At 40.4% G+C, this 6,781-nt stretch overlaps 1 long non-coding RNA gene across 2 annotated transcripts; it reads right to left on the bottom strand.

Moving 5' to 3' along the window:
• Positions 1 to 5,523: 5,523 nt before the first annotated feature.
• On the bottom strand, positions 5,524 to 6,309 carry LOC132888521 (uncharacterized). Of its 2 annotated transcripts, XR_009654941.1 has the most exons (3): positions 6,070 to 6,309; positions 5,874 to 5,950; positions 5,524 to 5,784 (listed from the first exon to the last, which is right to left on the bottom strand). It is a non-coding gene; the product is annotated as an uncharacterized LOC132888521 (long non-coding RNA). The 2 variants fall into 2 exon arrangements; XR_009654940.1 differs by lacking the exon at positions 6,070 to 6,309 and having other exon boundaries at positions 5,874 to 6,051.
• Positions 6,310 to 6,781: the final 472 nt, after the last annotated feature.

The raw sequence follows: 6,781 nt of genomic DNA, 5'->3' as shown, positions 1-6,781 counted from the left end.
TCAGGAGGAATCTAATATATCGTTACGGTTACTTCCATTATCGCTCACGATATATATATCTCTGTAGGGATTTGTTATCTTAAAGTTTATAAACATTTTAAACCATCATTGAATTTGAAAACATTCATATATATATATATATATATATATATATATATATATATATATATATGTGTGTGTATATATATATATATATATATGTGTATGTGTGGGAAAGGGGGATTGAATGCCCCCTAGACCGGCCAGGTTAGGCCGGCGTAAGGGGACATTATGCTCAATTTTTTGCCCTTGGCAGACATTTCAGAGTTTTTTTTTAATGTCCCATTCTCATCCCTGCTAGTGAATGACCTGCAGAGAGCTGGGACCAGAGTAACAAAGGCTACCATCAGTAACACACAATGCCGCCAGGGACTCAAATCCTGCAGTGCCAGACGTGTCCCCCTGCTTAAGCCAGTACATGTCCAGGCCCGTCTGAAGTTTGCTAGAGAGCATTTGCATGATCCAGAAGAGGATTGGGAGAATGTCATATGGTCAGATGAAACCAAAATAGAACTTTTTGGTAAAAACTTAACTTGTCGTGTTTGGAGGAGAAAGAATGCTGAGTTGCATCCAAAGAACACCATACCTACTGTGAAGCATGGGGGTGGAAACATCATGCTTTGGGGCTGTTTTTCTGCAAAGGGACCAGGACGACTGATCCGTGTAAAGGAAAGAATGAATGGGGCCATGTATCGTGAGATTTTGAGTGAAAACCTCCTTCCATCAGCAAGGGCATTGAAGATGAAACGTGGCTGGGTCTTTCAGCATGACAATGATCCCAAACACACCGCCCGGGCAACGAAGGAGTGGCTTCGTAAGAAGCATTTCAAGGTCCTGGAGTGGCCTAGCCAGTCTCCAGATCTCAACCCCATAGAAAATCTTTGGAGGGAGTTGAAAGTCCGTGTTGCCCAGCGACAGCCCCAAAACATCACTGCTCTAGAGGAGATCTGCATGGAGGAATGGGCCAAAATACCAGCAACAGTGTGTGAAAACCTTGTGAAGACTTACAGAAAATGTTTGACCTCTGTCATTGCCAACAAAGAGTATATAACAAAGTATTGAGATGAACTTTTATTATTGACCAAATACTTATTTTCCACCATAATTTGCAAATAAATTATTTAAAAATCAGACAATGTGATTTTCTGGATTTTTTTCTCTCATTTTGTCTCTCATAGTTGAGGTATACCTATGATGAAAATTACAGGCCTCTCTCATCTTTTTAAGTGGGAGAACTTGCACAATTGGTGACTGACTAAATACTTTTTTGCCCCACTGTACGTTGTGTGTTTGCTGGGATATCTCCTGGTTCTAGTAAGGACTCTTGCTGCGGCATTTTGAACTAACTGGAGCTTGTTTATGCACTTATTGGAACATCCAGACAGTAAGGCATTACAATAATCCAACCTGGAGGTAACAAAAGCATGAACTAGTTTTTCCGCGTCGTGTAGTGACATTAAATTTCTTATCTTAGCAATATTTCTGAGATGAAAGAAAGCTATCCGGGTAATGTTATCAATGTGAGTTTCGAATGAAACTGGGGTCAATAATCACTCTGAGGTAATACGTGATTTATAAAGGACAAAGGCCAGTCTATTCAGTAAGATGAAAAGCTGTGTTTCTTATTCACTTCAAGAAGGAGAACAAAAGCGGGGCAGGAGACGGAGCGACTGTTTATCACTGCTGTAACTATCAGTGAGAACGTGTAACGAAATGTAAGGATAAAAAGATCAAATATGACATAAATTATCGTTGTCAAACACTTGGTGATGTGGTCAACTTAATCACACCACCCTGTCACTCAGTACTTCACTGGAATGAACACACACACACACTCACAGCCAGCCAAACCCCCCCCCCCACACACACACACACACACACAGTTTATTAGTCATGTAATCTCACTTCAGTAATACAGCAGGTTTTTTTTTTTTTTTTAAATCACAGGTTCCTCGACAGTCTGAGATTTGGAGGACTGATGTTCAGGGGTGGACTGGCAATCTGTGCGTTCTGGAAAAGTCCAGAATGGCTGTCCGGTCTACGGCCGTCGGCCCTGTTCAATAACCAAAATTTTCAGTCTATCAACTAACAACAGGTGGCGCTAAGATGATAATTTATCCGTCAATCATTATTCCATAGGCCTAAAAGCCAACAAAGAAGAGTAATGTTAGTGTCTGTCAACAGAAAGATGGCAAGCGGACAACGTAAGGAGAAAGGTGGATGGGAAAACTTAAAACAAAAGAAAGTGAAGTCGCTTGAAGATGCTTCAAAATGTAGAAAGCTCACAGAGCTTTTTGGCAGCAGTGCAACTGCAAGCAGCAGCAGTAACGTTCCTGTCACGTTCTCACCGAGCGAGACTGAGAACCAGGTGGGCGTCCAACCTGACCAACCACATGCTGATGATGATAGTCATGATGAGGGGCAGGCAGCTGAGGGAATTTCACCGGAGGAGGAGGAGGTACCGGGAAGTGACAACGACATAAAACCATAGCATAAAACAGGTTACGTAAAGGCCACTCATAGACTCCTCTCATAGTGGGCCAATCTTCTATTGACTGGATTTGCGGTGTGATGATGAGAAATATGTGGTTTATTGCTGTCAAAACAAACACGTAACTACCAAGCAAGCCAATTATAAATAGATAGGCAAGCACAAATGCCGCGATTTCATATGTTCACCTCTGCATAATTCATGCAGATTAGGCTCTTTACGTTCAAGAGAACCAAAGCTCTCGCCTGTCATTAACCCAAAGTTTGAGGTGGAGAAGTGTTTTCCATTTTGGCAATATTTATCTTTGTCTTCTCTTTTGTGGTGCATGGTGGAATGCATGGGCGCAGATAGAGGGGGGGACGGGGGGGATTCGTCCCACCCAGATTTAAATTCACCTCGTTCGGTCCCCCCCACTTATAGGGAGGAAAAAACGTCTATGCTGTCTTTCTTTGCAAACCTCACGGAAAAACGTCTATGCTGTCTTTCTTTGCAAACCTCACGGAAAAATCAAAAGACTAATTACCATTCGGTTTATTGAGGTGCACAGCAGTATATACAGTTGCAACTGCGCAGACTGCACAGGTTGCGAGCTCGAGCTTGGTTGCTATGGTTACCCACAACAAGTTTGACAGGCATATCGGGGACAGCGCCTCCTAGTTCAGGACCCCAACACGGCATGATGAACGGTGCCAAAAGGCAGAAAACGATTGCATCGTTTTTTCAAAAAAAAAAAAAAACGACTGTAAGTAAACTGTGCCTTACTTTATCATATCACCTTGCAATTTTTTGATAGTCTGTTCAAAGTAATGTCATAGTGAAAGTAAAATCGTACGGAGTAGAGAAGCCTTTCTGGTAGCCTCCTTCTTTCGGTAGCAGCCTGTAGATACAGTGCTCAGAAGGCAGTTTTAATGTGTAATCTGGCGTTCCCTGCCATAATTTCAGCGAGCATATTGTTTCATAAGGAAACTTTGCGAAGAGTTGTTGACTGACTGCCACTCACGCAACACACAGGCATAGTTAGAAAGTCAGGATGCACTGGTTTACACTTTACACACACACACGTAGCCCAGCCTCTCGCTATGGTTAACAGTTGGAACTTAGCGGTTTTAAAACTAGTTTTGCAGTTTTGCAGTTTCTGTGCGTGATGATAATGTGTAAACTTTGGATTTCCATAGGCTATGTTAAAATGTTATCATTGTCCTGGCCTGCAGGTAGTTCCTGGTGATGGCAGTGAGGGAGGTGAAATAACATGTATACACACTACCGTTCAAAAGTTTGGGGTCACCCAGACAATTTTGTGTTTTCCATGAAAAGTCACACTTTTATTTCCCACCATAAGTTGTAAAATGAATAGAAAATATAGTCGAGACATTTTTCTGGCCATTTTGAGCATTTAATCGACCCCACAAATGTGATGCTCCAGAAACTCAATCTGCTCAAAGGAAGGTCAGTTTTATAGCTTCTCTAAAGAGCTCAACTGTTTTCAGCTGTGCTAACATGATTGTACAAGGGTTTTCTAATCCTCCATTAGCCTTCTGAGGCAATGAGCAAACACATTGTACCATTAGAACACTGGAGTGAGAGTTGCTGGAAATGGGCCTCTATACACCTATGGAGATATTGCACCAAAAACCAGACATTTGCAGCTAGAATAGTCATTTACCACATTAGCAATGTATAGAGTGGATTTCTGATTAGTTTAAAGTGATCTTCATTGAAAAGAACAGTGCTTTTCTTTCAAAAATAAGGACATTTCAAAGTGACCCCAAACATTTGAAATTTGAACGGTAGTATATATATATATATATATATATATATATATATATATATATATATATATATATATATACACACACACACACACACGCATACACAAAATGGAATCATTTGCTGACAGCTCAGTCCCCCCCAGTTCAAAAATCCTATCTGCGCCCCTGGTGGAATGTCTGTGGAGTAGGCTACAAATGTTGTTTGAAGGATGATTGGTTGAATGATATCATAACTCATCACAGCAGCATTGCATTGTGCAATTTGTTAATAGCCTAATTTTAGATCTGTTTGTCAGGCTTACCTACCAAAAAATCAGCATAATATTAAAACTATAAAATGTGTCAAGCAGGCTAATTTTTACACAGAATAGACCTAAAAGGCTAAACATTTAATTGGGATTTAGGAAAAACCTCCAAATCTGATTTATTCTTCTTGTCTGTAGCCAAGGTATCAAATGCATGTTTATCCAAAGTTTTGGCTGGTTTTTAAAAATAGAATTTTGAGGTATAAGTACAGGTTTAAAGGCTGTCATTCCAAATAATACCTTGAGGCCTTCATGTTAATGGCTACTGAAAAAGACATCCTCATGTCCCTGGACAGTGACTGTATCATTGACAGAGTGGCAGAAAACAGTGACCTTCTGAGGAAACTTCTTCTCCCTCAGCACTAATTGTACCAACCTTTAATAGCCAACATTCAGAATGACTGCTCAGTGTAATGATTGTTGGCAAAGTCAGTTACAAATATCAGTGATACAGATTTTTTTTCTCTTTAAAATGCAAGCATAGAAGTGACTGTAAGATAGCAGTATAAAAGACAATGTCTATGTTCATTTTTGTTTAGGAGATGCAAGTGATGTTTAGTCGTTCTTGAATATTAGGTGTTCTTGAGTTCTTGAATAAACAATCATAAATAGTTCATCTGTGTGGGTTTTGTTATGACAGACAATATACCACTATAGCACTTTACTATAGCACTATAGTATAGTATAGTATAGTATAGTATAGTATAGTATAGTATAGTATAGCGGGCCTATTTGGGGGGAAAGTCCAGGGCCGTTTTTTGGTCCCAGTCTGTCTCTGCTGATGTTTGAAGCAGATGTTTTTCTAATCATTAAAACATCATGTAAACTCCATGAATTTCCATGGAGGGCTTTTTTTTTTGTAAAGCTGGTGTAGCAGTTCGATAGGGTGAGTGGAGCACAGAGGACGGCAGGACAGAGATCAGGTTTCCAAAAGGGCTTTATTGCCACACTTTTCAGTCTAACAACTTCCAAATGAACAGACACACATCAACATAAGAAGCGTCTAGTTCAGAGATCAGCCCCTCTGCGCTCGCTCTCCCTCCTTAAGTAGGGCGCGGTCACTGGGAAGACACACACAAACAGGTTAATTCATGTCAGGTGTAGTGATTCTGCCACTTACCTTCCCTGACTCCGCCCTCCTGTCACAGACCGGCGCTTGACCACGCCCCCGCTGCCACAGCTGGTAAGAGAAAGTTTACAGTTTTCCATCAGTTACTGTTTTTTAATTTCACTTTCAATTAAACAATTCCCCTAACCAGTGTTCTGTACCTGTTGTTATTTCTCCAGATGAGACTCACAGACACAGGAAACGTCTTCTCTCACATTCACAGTGGCGACTTTAGAGTCTGCAGGAGACACAACTGATTTAAGTCTGTCCTTTACATATGAAGTCAAACTGAAAAACTCTCCAATGTTTGTTTATAAAAATACAGCTTTAGGGTGAAAAACCCACATGCGCTGTTACCTGAACAACAGTTTCTGGTTTTTTTGGGCGTGTCCCATACAGTGTAGGAGCACAACAGGCCCAGTGAGGTAATAAAAGCAGGGAGCGGCGGTATGACGTGAGTCACTGAAGAACTATTGAAGTGACTGAACTATGTCTAGACTGGTCTGGGAGTCTCAGCGCAGGAATTAGACTCCTGATGACGTCACAGCGAGGTGAAAACATAAACATCAGAAAATGACTTAAACCACTAACAATCACTCCACTCACACATACGGAACACAAGCAAATCCGCATTATTATAATCTGAGAATGGGTTTTGTGTACAACACTGATAGGAGGAGAAAGAGAAAAAGGGAGGAACGTTACAGAATGTGGGTTAAAAATAATAAATTGCCTCAAAATTGAAAGACGACTCTGTTGATGATCAGCACACTGTGTGAAGTTCAGTTTACTGTTGTTCCGTCCATTATAAAAGTATAAGGAGTGAAATTCTTTGGCTCAGACTCCTGCCATAGCAGCATGAGCGAATACAATAAAATAAAAACCTAAAAAAAACAATAATACAAATAAAAAGAGAGTAAATCAACAACACCGAGAGAACACGGGACAATATACGAGACAGAGAAAAAAATGATGCAGCAGTAATTTTGAGAATGTCCTAAAAGATAAAGATTTAAATCTGATGATGAAATATATATATTTACTTCACCTATATTACATCAATAAATCA

The sequence above is a fragment of the Neoarius graeffei genome, chromosome 7 (genome assembly GCF_027579695.1).
Source record: "Neoarius graeffei isolate fNeoGra1 chromosome 7, fNeoGra1.pri, whole genome shotgun sequence".
Taxonomy (NCBI): Eukaryota; Metazoa; Chordata; class Actinopteri; order Siluriformes; family Ariidae; genus Neoarius; species Neoarius graeffei.
This window is presented reverse-complemented; position numbering and strand designations above follow the sequence as displayed.